Consider the following 16,100-nt stretch of genomic DNA (forward strand, 5'->3'; position numbering starts at 1 on the left):
TCAAGAATTAATTTATGCATAAATATATAACCACAAAATTAGGGGGCCCACAAGAGAAAATCTATAAATAAAAAAATTAGAGGTAGGACTCACATTGTGTCCCTTATAACCCCCCTAATTTCTACAGTCATGAAGCATCTCTGCTCCCAGGGGAGGTGATCCATACTCTAGTAACTGCCTCTCACTACTTTTGATCCACCCAAGCAATGAAGTTTTCTAAAAGAAAAGTCAAGCCAAGAACCCACTTTTTTGACTATGATATTAGGATTTTCTTTTTTTGGGTAAGAATGATATTGGGATTCATTTGGGGTAATTAGAGTCATTGGCATGATCAAACCAGAATTGAATCAATCCAGTGAAATACGCCCAATCACTGACCCAAATTCTCCAATTCAAACCAGAATTGAAATTGTCCAAATCAATCCCTCAGTATTCAAGATGACATGAAGGGTTTAGAAGTGGAGAAGAAACGGAATCTCAAGTTTGCCCATTCCAATGCTTTTACCGGCTAATGATAGCCATTGATGCAGAAGAGTCCAAAATCATCCAACCCATGACCCGATTTGAGGTCAACATGTTAATATTAATTAGGGTGTTACTTCTCAAATCTTAAGAGGATTTTGCCCATTCCAATGCTTTTACCGGCTAATAATAGCCATTGATTGCAGAAGCGTCCAAAATCATCCACCCATGACCCAATTTGAGGTCAACACGTTAAAATTGACTCTCTTTGCCAGAGATTTTGGCTTGGTAATCCTCTTAAGGCTAAACACTATTCTTATTAGTTGGGATAAATGTGCTTCAAAAGAAAGGAAGACGTCAATACGGCACTTCTCAAATAGGGGTGGCGGCTTCTTAACGAGCTCAATAGCCTTTGGGCTTTGACCCTTAAGGGTAAATACTTTTCTAAGACATCCCTATTGAATCCCAAAGTGCGAAAGAAAATGGGTTCTTGGCCATTGTCCAGCATCTGTAGTATAATCCCTTTGCTTGAAGGAATGGTTCAAAGATCTATTAGAAATTAATGGAGATGATACCTCGTTCTGGTTTGATCCCTGGCTAGATGAGGGCACATCTATTGTGAACAAATATAAGGATGTCCCAGTTTGGGTACCAGAAACTACGGTTGCACAAATGATGAGAAACTTGGAGCTCAACAGAGAGTATTTCTCAACTTTTAATCTTAACTCTTCAGTCTTATCTAATTATTCACTAACTTCTTCTAATGATAGGTGGCTATCAAAAATCTCTTCCAATGGCAAGTTCTCTGCTAAGTTGGCAGTGTGAGCATTGTAGAAACAGAAATACCCAATCAGGTGCAATACCTTTACTTATTGGTGGAAAATTTTCTGGAAGCTACCTCTTCACCCGAAGTTTAAATATTTATTTTGGCGTCTATTGAATGCAGGATAGCTAGTTAAGTCCATTCTTGCCCGATGGTCGAAAATGGACCTTGTGTGTGAACTATGCAGAGATAAGGCAGAGACTCTATGTCATTGTTCTTATCTTGCTAATGGACCAAGAGGATCTAGATGGCAATATCCTTAGGACTCAAAATTCAACACTTAACCCCTAGAGATTTGATTCACCCACCTTTGTTATTTCTTTTCTAGCTAACACACTATTGAACAAAGAAGCCTCTCGTTGGTTCTTTTACTGTTTTAGTATCACTTGTTATTTTTTATGGGTAGAAAGGAATAATGTGATGTTTGACAAACAAAAACCCAACCTGGTTAGAGTTATGAATAATATTTGTTTTTGAATAGCGGAGTTTCAATTGGAATCTTCAACTCTGCACCCACCCAAAGAATCGCACCAAACCTTTATTGATAATATTATTTTGGAACAACAAATACATTATGCTTCCAACGAATTATCGATGTCTTACTCACCAGTTTTATTTTGTGCAGGCGTAGCTCATGCATCTTTAAAGAAAGTAGGATGGAGTGCAGGGATAAGTGCAAAACGCAAGACTATTACGGTGGAGACAGGTTGTGTGAATGATAATGATGGATCGGTGCTACCCTTTTTGCAATCACTTTGGGATTAGACCTAGCAAAGAAGGAAAATATTCTAATCACTCATATTTGGTGCAATGATGATAGAATCACATCCCTACTACCAAAGTCTCCAAAGGCAATGTGTGGCTGCTACAACATTTGACAAGCCTTCTTGATATAGTAGTTAAATTGAAAAACCTAGACGTTATTGCTTGCTTTACTTTTCAATCCCCCACTCTTTTAAAACTTTTTGTTAACCTGGCAACAAAGGAAGTAAGTAAGGCTAATGGATATGCTAAGACTAATCTAAGATCTATGATAGATATGATGTATGGAACAAGCTCTAAGACAAAACGATGTAATCTTCATCATACTTAATATATTTCTTTTTCCTCGGATAAAAAAGAAGAAGTTAGGGAAGCCAGGTCCAATTCAAACCACTCGCGCTGCGGGTTCCGACTTCCACCTTGTCCTCTCTTTCCTGTACATCTTCTCTATACAAATAGACAACAACCCCAAATTTGTACCTCAATCTTGATCTTCGATTAAAAAATTATCCAAACCCAAATCTATAATCCACAAAAACAACAACCAGAAGCATCTATACAACTGAGTAAATCAGCAGCAGCACTGCCAATATGGCAGCACTTCAAGGATCAAGTTTCACAAGGTGTTCATCGTTGTTTTCAAAATCTTCTAAGCGATGTCTTAGCAGAAGGACTAAAGCAACACTCCAGGCCCCAAAACTCCAACCAAATAGAACTTTAGTTCCAAGGTTTCCTGCAAGGGACTTGATTGGGGAATTGAACTTGAGAACCAGCTGATTCAATGACAACCACAAGAGAATTTGATGAAAACACCTCAAATTCCAAGGTGACAGCAGAACTATATGCGGTAATGGAGGCAGCTGCAGGCAGAGCAGAGACGCACACAAGCGTTGGAGAGCAGCGGGATAACTGGAACCACCTCTTCCTCACATCTATTAATGCTGTCACCCTCACGGCTGCTACCATGGTTTGCGTGGCAGCCACCACTTTTGGCACAGGAGCACCTCTTCTAGCTCTCAACCTATCTTCTACTCTCTTACATTCAGCAGATACAGCCTTCCCAACTAGCTGAAGAGCAGAGAAATGCTGCGAAGCTGTTCAAGCAGTTCCAGAGGGAAATCCAATTCCAAACTACTCTTGCAATTAGATCTCCCACAAGAAGGGATGTGAAGGATGCAACGGACAAGGTCTTGGCTCTTGATAGGGCCAACCCTCTTCCCTTGCTTGGAGCAATGCCTGACAAGTTACCCGCGACAGTAGAGCCTGCAAATTGGTGGCCGCAACAACTAAAACAGAAAGAACTCGGTGATGCTAGTAATAGTAGAGATGGAATGCAAAGCTAGAAAAGGAAATGAGACAGATAGTTGAGGTGGCGAAGAGGAAGGACTCAGAAGAATATATGAGGCTGAGCAAGTTATTATTGAAAGTTAACAAGACACTAGCCATTTCTGGGCCTGTACTCATGGGCATTGCAGCAGTGGGGTCTGCTCTTGTAGGCAAAGACTATAGTCTCATATTATGAAGTCATTAGTTTGAGTCTTCTTAGGGTTAGAAGCGAAGTCCCACCATATATTTAAATAATTATATAAATTTATCGAAGTGAAGATGTAATTCAAGTGCACATAAAATAGATTTTTATCCAATAGAATGTATAAAAAAAAAAGAAAAAAGACAAAGAAGAAAAGGAAGGAAGATTCATGGGTAAAGCGGCTATCTCAACATAGCATTTTACTTCAGAATTTTTTTTTTTTTTGGAATTTTTTCATTTTTTTTTAATAAAAAAGTCAACATGTAAAGAATTACTTGTGGGAAATGTAACAATATTTGTTTCATTATAGAAAAAAGGCATTAGAAAACTTTTCAGATATAAATTTTACAATTACAAAGTGAAATTTATCAATGAAAACTTTTTGTTAAAACTTTATGTTGAGACAAAAAAAATAATAATAATAAAAAAAAAAAAGCCCAAAGCCAAGCCAAAGTAACAAACTTTACTAGGTCATTAGCAAGAAGTTGGGGAAACACAATAAGAATTTACATTGATGCCCAAGGTAAAAATCTTAGTCTCTTAGGGCCTATTTGGTTACATGAATCCAGAGATTTCAAATCTCTGTTTTCATGAATCTGAGATTTATACCCATTTGGTTGTGAGAATCTCTGAATTCATAGAATCTAGAGATTCATCTTTTTACACTAAAAAAGTGAATCTATAGATTTATGGGTATGAGGTGAAATTCAAAAATTTCATTGTGACTATAATAGCGCTAAACATTTGCGAGTTCACAAAAATCATGTCTCTAGTGTGGTGGCTTTGGCTTCCTTTTGTGTGTTGGTGGAGAGAGATCAAGTCTAAAATGTTGTTTTTTAGTTGGACTGTTCGTAGCATTAATGGGAAATTTACACTCTTGAGATTGGAAAAACTCTGTAGGAAATTCAATCCTGAACTTCTCTTTCTTTGCGAACCTAAGTGTACAAACTTTAGCAACATCCATAAACGTTTCATGGGTGCTCTAAAAGGCTACGAGTCTGTGCATGAAGTTCCCAGTATCGGTTCTGGGGGTTTTCAGGGTGGTTTTTGGATCCTTTCTAACCGATGACAACCAACCCCCATTTTGTTTTCTTCAAATCACTTTTCCGGATTGCTAATTGAATCTGCTAATATTTAGTTTGCAATTATTTTCATCTATGCACCCCCTCAATACCCCTCCAGAAAGCAAGTGTGGATTGATCTTGCCATCCACCTCTCAACCATTTCTTTCCCATTTATCATTTGTGGGGATATAAATGAATTGATTTCGCCTGTTGACAAATTGGGAGGCACGTTCAAACCATCGCCTGCTCTTCCTTTTTTATGTAATCTCATTTCTGATTTTCATCTATCTGAAGTCGTTGGTGATGGTCCCACTTATACATGCTCAAACTACAAGCAACCACCCCATCTCACTAAAGAAGTAATCGACAAAGCTTTTCCTTGTCCAAACTTCCTTTCTTCTTTTCCCAATCTGAAACTCTCAAAATTAACTGCAATTGGTTCGGATCATTCACCTATTCTCATTAGCACTAACGGTGCTTTTTTCTCAGGAAGAAAACTCTTTCATTATCAATTGGCCTAGCAGGGACACCTTGACTTCTCTTTCGATGTTGGTAAGGCTTGGAGCGGATTGGAGGAGAGCTTTTTTTCTTCTAAACTCGCCTCACTTTCAAATTTCCTTAAAGGATGGAATGTTTCAAATTTTGGCTCTGTGCTTAACATTTGTGATAGGATTGAGATGGAATTGTTTGCTATTGAAAATTGCTCTGACCCTAATTGGAATCTCTATTTCCAAAAGAGAGACTGGTTGAGGTGGGTCTATGAGGCCCAGGAATCCTTTTGGTTCCAAAAGTCTCGACTCCAATATGTTTCGGATGGAGACAAGAATACTCGGTTTTATCATAATGCTTCTAAATTCCATCAGAAGAAGAGAAAAATTGAGTTTATTCTCCATGATAATCAGTTTATCCATGATCCTGCAGGTATTGCTTATTGTTTTGCTAAGTTTATGCAAGATCTTTATACCTCTAGTAATCCTGATATTCCTCCTCTTATTGACATACTCTTTCCCCTCATAAACTCGATTGTGAATAATACTTCTTTGACTTGTTGTCCTAGCTTGGAGGAACTTCATTCCTCTGTGTTCTCTATTGGGGCTTTTAAGGCCCCAGGCTTTGATGGTTTCCAAGCTTGCTTTTTTCAACATTTCTGGGAATTAGTTCAACCTGATATTGTACAGTTTGCGGCTAATTTTTTCAATAATTTTTGGTTACCACCTGGGACTAATCACACTTTGCTCTGTTTCATACCTAAAAAGGATAATGCCTGTCAGGTTTCTGATTTTAGACCCATGAGCTTGTGTAACGTCTCATACAAAATTATTGCTAAATTATTGGCTATGAGGCTAAAACCGTTCCTCCATGATATTATATCCCCACTGCAAAGTGCATTTGTGCCTGGTAGGCAAATTACTGACAATATTCTTATAGCTCAGGAAATTTTTCATTTCATTAAAAAAATCTCAGGCCAAACAGGGGTTTGTGGCTTTGAAACTTGATATGTCAAAGGCATATGATAGAGTGGAATGGAGTGTTCTGCTAAAAGTTTTAAAGTGTCTTGGTTTTGATTCCAAATTTTGTGACATGATTGATTGCCTTATTTCCTCTGCATCTTTCTCAGTAAAGCTTAATGGATCCCCCTACTCCTGGTTCTCTGCCTCTAGAGGTTTGAGATAGGGTTGCCCCCTGAGTCCTTATCTTTTCCTTCTCATCATGGAAATTTTGTCTTGACTCCTTGGAGCTTTCAAGTTGCTAAGACTACCCCTGAGATTACACATCTATTCTTTGCTGATGATATCTTTCTTTTTGTCCCGCTACTCGAATGATGTCCGTGTTATCAAACTGCATCTTGGATATCTTTGGTGAGATCACTGGACAGATGATTAATCTCAACAAGAGTGAAGCCTTCTTTAGCCGGAACACCAGTGGTTCAACAAAGCAACAAATCTTGAACCTCTTAGGCATTAAGGAAATGGGTAAATCTACTACTTATTTGGGTAGTCCTCTGTTCCCTGGAAAGGCTAAATCTTTTGTCTTTCCCCCATTCTCAACAAAGTTAAGGCTAAGCTGGCTGGTTGGAAAGCCCATTCCCTTTCCTTTGCAGGGAGAACTGTTTTGATTCAATCTGTGATGCAAGTTGTTCCTCTATATCACATGCAATATGTCATGTTCCCCAAACAAATCTGCAAATCTTTGGATTCGATCTGCCAGAAGTTCTAGCTAGGAAAATCAGGCCAAGGTAAGTCTCTTACACTCATCTCCTGGGATAAATGTTGTTCACCAAAGAGTATGGGGGGATTAGGGTTGAAAAAGCTAGAGATAATGAATAAAGCTTTGCTTCTCAAATAATGTTGGAGGCTCTTATCTGAACCCACTTCAATCTGGGCCAAATGTTTTAAAGCTAAGTATTTCAGCGACGCCACTATTTTTTATCCCAAGGTACAGTCTAAAGCTAGATCGCCTGCTTGGAATAGTCTAAGATCTGTATTTCCCTTGCTTCATAAATTTGTCATTAGAGATGTGGGAAATGGGAATGAGACATCATTTTGGTTTGACCCTTGGATTAAGGAATCATCTGAGACCTCGGTTGGTGAGTTCAATTTGCATTTTTCTTCTCGAAGGGTTATTGTACCTGAAGTTGTTAGGACTAGAGGGCGTTTTGCTTCTGAAATTTCTCTAACATTTTGCTCCAGAATTTCTTCAGCTATTCATAATCTGCAACTTCCTTTGAATTCTGATACTTGGAAATTGAGCTTTTCTACTGCTCCAAAATTGACTACCAAGTTGGCTTATCAACAGATTCTAGTTGCGAATAGCAAGTGCATCCATTTCGATAAATGTTGGTGGTTATTTTTTTGGAAACTACATATTCATCCCAAATTTAAACTTTTCTTTTGGTGTCTTCTAAATGCAAGAATTCCAGTTAACGGGATTCTTGCCAAATGGAATATAAATTTGGATAATTGTGAGCTTTGTGGTAGAAGCAGTGAATCGAGCTGGCACCTCTTCTTCAATTGTGAATGGACAAGGCAGGTCTAGGCAGCAGGACCACTAGGATTGAGAACTGAAAGTCTACCTTTCAACAATATTAGTGACTTCTGTTTGGATTTATTTTATAATTCATACATTGACAAAGTTTTGTTAATCTAGATGCTTGCTATCATATTTACCACCTGTTTTGGTATATGGCTTGTTCGGAATGAAACGAAATTTAGGAGCCAACCACCACAGCCCATACGAGTGTTAAAATTTGTTAATGCTTGGTGTTGTGATCTCCATCTAACACCACCTGGGCAATTTGGCGATTTAAACTTCGTCACTACACCAGTTTATGATCAAATCAATCATGCACCAAATTTCACAACAATTCCCATCCCTACTCTTACAATGCTCTTCTGTGCAAGTGTTGCAAATCAGAGAACTAAGAAGACAGGATGTCGTTGGGGAATTACTGTCAACAACCAAGTTATACATTGCTGGAGCGGTGTTCTAGATGGAGCCGATTTACCTTGGGCTATTGTCAAAGGGCTGAAAGAGGGAATAGAGAAGGCAAGACAATACAATATTCACATCGAATCGATTTGGACTAATTGGGACCAACTTGCAGATTTTCTACCACGTCCCCAAAAACCATGGCCACTGGAGTTAGTTCATGATTTCTTGATATTAGGACCACTTCTCAAAGGGATATCAATTTTCAAGAAGAAGCCAATATATTTGCTGGAAATGGCACAAGAACTTGCCAACGAAGCTTTAGAAAGACAAAGTGATAGAATATGGATTGATAGGTCTTTGAATGATCTCAATACAATGTAATATTTTCTTTCTTTGTATCAACAAAAAAATAAAATAAAATAAAAAATCACGTCGACTAAATAGTTTTTTAGGATGAAACCACATATTTTATTCCGCAACCAAACAATTAATTTTATGAATTGTGACTCCATAGATTTGAAATCTCTAGACTCATGTAACCAAACAAGCCCTTAGTTAATTTCGCCATTTGTTATGTTTGATTATACTAGGTTAGTTTCCTACACTCTATCCTCTATCTTATTATAATACATAACTTTTAAGTAACAACCAATCAGAGTGGCGCAGCGGAAGCGTGGTGGGCCCATAACCCACAGGTCCCAAGATCGAAACTTGGCTCTGATAATAAGAAAAATGCTTAATGTACCATTATTTTAGTAAAAAAAATTTTAAGTGTTTGCCATAAGGATATTACTTTTCTCAAGTAGAATAATTTTCACATTTTGAACGAAAATGTAATTTTAGTTTACTTATCAAAAACATAAGTAAATTAAAAAATCTAGGAAATCTTGTCTGTTGACTCTCCATCTTCATTCAGTGATTAGTATATACACGAAGTGTGGGTCTATTGACAAGTCATATGATGTTTTCAATGATACATCATGTGCTAGTAGTCTTGGGTCATGGAATACCATAATATCATGACACTTACAATAAAATGTCAATCTATAAATTTGAAAAATTTTACATCAATTTTATAGTCAACTAAACAACTTAATAAAATAATTTTACTGGACTTCATTTTGAATCAAACGACTTGAAAGGAAAAAATTAATTCCTTTCCCATTCTCCTTGCAACCAAACATACTTGACCAATGTAAGGATATTAGTTGTAGTAATAACAAATCACTTACATGGCACTTTCATTTTTGATGATAGAAAGTAAAAAGAGTATTTTAAAGGGCAACTAACTCACTTTAGTTGGGGTAAAATTCTTAGCACCTCTTTTAAGTGGGTTATATTACATGTAATGCACTCCAATAATATGTCTAGCACCCAACTGAGAGTGTCAATTAGTCTCAGTTAAGTCTCATGCAAAATGAAATGACCAAAATATCCTAATAATATTAGACTATCATTTTACTAAACTACCCTTGTGTCTCATCCCATACCCAACCTTGAGAATGGATTTCCTCTTCTTCCTACTCTTTGCTAGAAACCACCCACCACTAATGTAAACCACCCTCCTATTTGGGTTTTATGATAAGTCTTCAGGCTCTCTAAATAAGAAGAGTGGCGGGTGTCGAATCCACCACATGTAATCCTTCTCTCAATTGAATCTATAATAATAGTGAGTAGAATCGAATCCACAGAGATTGGTGAAAACTTATTCTGTGATAAAAATTTGGGGGGGGGGGGTTTGAATTAAGAAACTAAAGAATAAGTAAAACAAACAATAGATGATGTAAATAACAAGAGAACCATAATAACAAAATTTTAATTTAAGAATTAATTTCAGTATTGGTTCCCTCAATTGATCATTGACTCAAAAACAAAAACATTAATTTCGAGTAGATTGGTTATGCTCATTAAGGATCAATCCTCTAACAACCAATCTTTCTCTATTTTCTCAATAACCTTTGGATCCGCCCTTTGAGTAATTTTTTTTGCTAATCAATAAACATAACATTTGGACCAGTCCTATAAGTTATGCCTATATATTCCATTAAATCTTGAAGACCCAATCTTTAGCCAGTAAAGCAAAAAAAAAAAAGAACCTTGTTTATTTTAACTAGGATATATATTCCCATAGCAAACTCTCTAGAGTATTGATTACTCATTCAAAGATGTTATTTATCACTTATATTAAAATAATCAATAAATAACTATTCTAATTGACCAACTATTGAATTAATCATCAAATAATAGACCTCTTGATTAGGTATTAATCCAATCACACAATAAATATGAAAAACATAAAATTACCCGAGAATTAAAGAAAAAAACTAATTACCCAGAGTCTCGCAATTGTGGAAAATTAAACTTCTATTAATCTTGATTGAAAGAAAGAATTAGCTAGACATAGGAAAGAAGAACAAATAAATGATAATTGAATAAAACATCGTGCCCTCTCTTCCTTAGAACTACGACCTCCTCTTGTTGTAGTGTGTGATTTCCACTCTCCAGAAATGCCTTTTATTCTTATAAAGGTTTCCTGTCGATTTTGCCTCATTTCCAACTTCATCATTTTCATTGTTCCCAATTCAATTGTTTCCATTCTTCATCTTTGCCTATTCAGTGGTTTTTATTTTTTGTCTTTGCCTATTCAATGATTTCCATTATTCCTTTTTGCCAATGTAATGATTTTCATTTTAGTAACCTAACCTCTCCTTTACTTTGGAAAAATCAAGCTAATGGAAGAGATCAACACACACTTTAGCTTCATAACCGATCAAGTTAAAACTCAAAATTGGATCTATGATTTGGGGAATTGGTACCAAATCTGCGACATTGATCCATTAAGATTGGAACCAAAATTACAGTACAGAGTAGAGCATAGCTTAAGAAAGTAATAAATTTCTAAAGTTATAAGTGTGAACCAACTGCGTTGGATTGGTAAACTAAAAATCTAGTGTTAATGATTTTGACTGAAACAAGTTGATGCTAAGTATTTACACTTCCATTCCATAATAGGAATACTAATGGTATTACTAAGGGTCCCCAGGGATTTTGAACAAGACTTCCATAACACAAAAAAGAAAAAAGATAGGGGTTTAAGCGGCACTCCTAGTCCAAAGGTATTCATTGGATTTGTCTTAGTCCTTAGATTAGAATATTACGCATCCCTAAATCTTATACCTCATTGGGCACTTATGGAGAGAGCCTCTCCAAGCAGTAACTTATGCTTTTTTGTATTTCAAAACACAAAATAGTAAATCAGTCCCACTATTTTTTCCCCTTCCAAGTAGTGAAGTTTTTTAAAAGAAGAGTGGAGCCAAGAACTCAGTTTTTCAACTATGATATTAGGTTCACTTTGGAAATTAGAGTCATTTAGGATGATTTATCAAAACCATCTTTGAAAATTTTGCCAAATAATTGGCCATGTAGTTGATCTGGACAAAAGTGAAGTCTGTTTTAGCAGAAATGTTCCACTCAATAGAAGAACATAATCCTAGAGGTCCTAGGAATCAAGGAAATGGATGACAAAGACTTGTTTAACAAAAGAGCTAGGAACAAGAATTTTAACTTCATTATTGACAAAGTGAATGATAAATTAGCTTGCTGGAAGGCAAAATCTTTTATATTTGTAGATAGAACTGTTTTATGCTATCTGTTCTTAATTTTATTCCCATCCATGACAAGCAACACTCTCTCTTTCCCAAGACCATTTGCAGACAAATGGATCCAATTTGCTGGAGGTTCTAATTGGGACACACAAAGCCAGATAAACAACTTCTTCTTGTGTCTTGGGATAAATGTTGCACACCAAAAAAAGAAGAGAGCTTAGGTTTCAAGAAGATGAAAGGTATCAATAATAGCCCTACTTCTAAAACTAGGTTGGGGGTTGATATCTTAGCCAAACTCAATATGGGCCAAATGTATCAAGGCTAAATACTTCCCTGAAAGATCTTTCTTTGATCCTAAGGTGACACACAACTCTTTATCCTACATCTGGAATAGCTTATGAAAGATTTCCCCCTTCTTGGAGGTATGGTCCTTCGAAAGGTGGCCGAATGGCAAAGACACCAATTTCTGGTTCAACCTTTGGATTTCCACAACCCAGGATTATATAGTTGGCGATTTTAATCACCGATGTGGGGGGAGAGGAGACCTTTTTTTCTAGAGGAAATAAGATTGCCGTTCCCTAGAGATGTTGTTGCTCTTGCTATTGTAATCCTTAATTTAGAATATGATAGTTGAAAATCTCTAGTTTCTTCTAATGGAACCTTTTCAACTAAACTTGCTGTCAAGGAATTAACCAAACATTGAAATAATATTTTGTTGTCTCAATTTGTTGCTTGGTGGCTATTCTTTTTGAAAATCAACATTCACCCAAATTATAAGATGTTCTTCTGGCGTTTGGTTAATGTAGGTATTCCAGTTAAAGAGACTCTCTCTTGATGGACTCCAATTCAGCCTAATTGTCTGCTTTGTGGCGTCGGAATAGAATCACTTAATTGGCAATATCTATTTACTGATTGCGAATGAACCAAACGAATTTGGACCGCTGGACCACTAAAGCTATGCACTGAGTTTTTCAACCAAACTAGCTAGTTTGCTTATTCTATGCTGTTCATTATTTTATCACTCAACATTGGGAAACCTATGTTACATTGGTTTTTTTCAATAATTATGCTAACTTGTTATGCTATTTGGATTCGACGAAATGAAGTGTTGTTTAGTAAACCATAACCAAATCCTAACAAAGTCATGAACTTAATTTGTTAATAAGTGGGTCTATGATCTTGATTTAAAACCCCCTGTGCTGGGCTGGGAGAAAAGAACAGCTACATGCCATGTTCACACCGGATCTTACTTGTATCCATGCATAGATCACTGCTAGATCATAAACCCAATAAAATGAGGCCCTAAGCATGTTCCCCACACCAAAAAAAGGGAGCTAGCCAATTGACAAAGTAGCGACATATACTTTTGGAAATGATCGAGGAACTCGAAGATATCAAACTCCGGCCAATCCGCTAATCCCCTAAAATAACCCGATCCTTTACATGAATCTAAAGAATTCAAAGCGATTAAGATTCATGAAGGATACAGAATTTTACCCAGTTTGGTTGTAAAAATCTCTAGATTCATTGAAATCTAGACACAAGACACAAAAAAAGCTTGGGATGAAAATTTATATTCATTTGAGGTTAGATGAAAGTCGAGATTTCAAAAAAGCTATACATTTGTACATTCACAAAAATCACGTCGATCAAATAATTTTTTAGGATGAATCCACAAATTTCATTCCACAACCAAACATCTAATTTTATAAATTATAACTCCATAGACTTGAAATCTATAGATTTGAAATCTCTAGATATTTGAAATCTCGAGACTCATGTAACCAAACAGGCCCTAAAATAACCTGATCCTTCAATGAATTTAAAAATTCAAGCAGATTAAGCTTCGTTTATGAAGGATACACATCTTCCGCCGCTCGATATATGGCGCTCGTAAAATTCCTTATATTATCTTTTAATTCCAAACAAAAGAAAACAAAGAAGAGTCCTTTGGGATGAAAATTTATTTTTTTATTTTTCCATTTTGATGTTAGATGATATTTTGTTGAGCACTTTTGAATTTTTCATGTTATTAATTTATGTCCGATTTCTGAACCGGTCCAAAACTATGAACCAGTCCGGTGCCATAAGGCCATTTTTTTCCGCTGACCCAAATTCTCAGAATTGAAATCGTCCAAACCCGTCCCGCAATATGACTTCCAACTCTTCAAGAAGCATTCAGAAGAAGTGGGAGACGGACGGATTCTGCAGGTCAACAGGTCCCATTCCAATGCTTTTACTTGCCATGAATTGCAGAAGAGTCCAAAGTCGTCCAACCCGTGACCCGGTTTCAGGTCAACAGGTTAATTAATATGCCGTAAGGAAAGCCAGGTCAAATTCGAAATTCAACCCGAGCGGACCCCCCCCCACCCCCCCCGCCCACTTCCCCAATGGAGATCGAACGTCCCCATATCTGTATCTCACTCTCAATCTTCGAATAAAAAACGCTCCAAACCCAAATCAAGAATCAACAAAAGCAACAACCAGAAGCATCCAACTGAAGAAATTATATATTCAGCAGCACAGCTAACATGGCAGCACTTCAAGCATCAAGTTTCTCAAGGTGTTCATCGTTGTTTTCAAAATCTTCTAAGCGATGTCTAAGCGGAAGGACTAAAAGCAACACTCCAGGCCCCCAAAACTCCAACCAAATAGAACTTTAGTTCCAAGGTTTCGTACAAGGGACTTGATTGAGGAATTGAACTTGAGAACCAGATTCAATGACACAACCACAAGAGAATTTGATGAAAACACCTCAAATTCCAAGGTAATAGCAGAACTTTATGCGGTAATGGAGGCAGCTGCAGGCAGAGGGAGCAGGAGATGCACACAAGCGTTGGAGAGCAGCGGGATAACTGGAACCACCTCTTCCCCACATCTGTTAATGCCATCACCCTCACTGCTGCTACCATGGTTGGCCTGGCAGCCACCACCCGCGGGGAAGGAGAACCTCTGGGGGCTCAGGCGCTCTCGTCTCCTCTCTTATATTCAGCAGCCACGGGGATGCTGGTGGTGATGAGCAAGATCCAGCCCTCCCAACTAGCCGAAGAGCAGAGAAATGCTGCGAGGCTGTTCAAGCAGCTCCAGAGGGAAATCCAAACAACCCTTGCAATTGGGTCTCCCACAGCAAGGGATGTGAAGGATGCCATGGACAAGGTCTTGGCTCTTGATAGGGCCTACCCTCTTCCCTGGGCTTGGAGCAATGCTTGACAAGTTCCCAGAGACAGTAGAGCCCGCAAATTGGTGGCCACAACAACCAGAACAGAAAGAACTCGGTGTTGCTGGTAATAGTAGAAAAAGGAAGGGAAGCAATGGATGGAATGCAACGCTAGAAAAGGAAATGAGACAGATAGTCGAGGTGGTGAAGAGGAAAGACACGGAAGAGTACATGAGGCTGAGCAAGTTGGCATTGAAAGTTAACAAGACACTAGCCATTTCTGGGCCTGTACTCACGGGCATTGCAGCTCTGGGGTCTGCTCTTGTAGGATCAGCTCCTCAGCATCAATGGCAATGGGCAGCGTTTCTGGGAGTCACTGCAGGAGCCCTTGCAGCCATAGTGAACACAGTGGAGCATGGTGGGCAAGTAGGGATGGTATTTGAGATGTACAGGAACAATGCTGGTTTCTTTCGGTTGATGGAAGAGTCTATCATGTCCACCTTGAAGGAAAAGGACGTAGACAAGAGAGAAAATGGGGAGTTGTTTGAAAAGAAGGTGGCTTTACAACTGGGAAGGAGCTTGTCTGAGCTCAGGGATCTTGCAGCTTCTTCTTCTTCTTCTTCTTCGAGAAGAGATGAAGAGAGCATAGAAGAATTTGCTAGCAAGCTTTTCTAATTTTTCCTGTAGATTATCCATACACCATGTGCAGCATAAATCTTGTAAAAATTGATTCACGGATACTGTAGACAAGAGCTTCATACAAAAGACAACTCAAAGAGGAAAATTAATTGTTCGGAAATAGTTTTTTGGGTAGAAATTCTTGGAAATATACCCACTTGTTCCTCCCAACCGTTGGATAAACTTATAGAAACACATTGATAATAAAATCAGATTGCAGCAGCAGATAATTGGATTCTTGGTCATCATCATTAATGTAAGGGAGATAAGTGTTAAAATCTGTAGTACATTTTCTCTTTAAACAATAAATGGTACCCCAAGATACTCATACAAATTAAAGATAATTATCTAAAAGAGATTTATCTAAAAACTTCCTCAAAATACAGTGTCTAAAATGGTACTCAATAAACTTTAAGGAATTAGTTTAGTTGGCAAAGACCATTGTCTCATAATATGAAGTCTAGATTTCGAATCTGTTTAAGGTTATGACCGAAGTCTCACCACATGTTTAAATAATTATATAACATTACCTCCGTGAGAATGTTGTTGAAGTGCACATGAATTGGAGTTTTTTAATACAGGAAGGAAG

The 16,100-nt window shown here is 37.5% G+C and overlaps 2 pseudogenes; both read left to right on the forward strand.

The window, feature by feature from the left end:
- The first annotated feature begins 2,638 nt into the window (after positions 1–2,638).
- LOC149002744 (putative F-box protein At4g22030 pseudogene) lies at positions 2,639–3,569 on the forward strand (annotated as a pseudogene).
- A 10,547-nt stretch (positions 3,570–14,116) lies between these two features.
- On the forward strand, positions 14,117–15,674 carry LOC149002745 (putative F-box protein At4g22030 pseudogene; annotated as a pseudogene).
- Positions 15,675–16,100: the final 426 nt, after the last annotated feature.

Source organism: Hakea prostrata, chromosome 10, assembly GCF_041222555.1.
Source record: "Hakea prostrata isolate BN-2017 chromosome 10, UWA_Hpros_2, whole genome shotgun sequence".
Lineage (NCBI taxonomy): Eukaryota > Viridiplantae > Streptophyta > Magnoliopsida > Proteales > Proteaceae > Hakea > Hakea prostrata.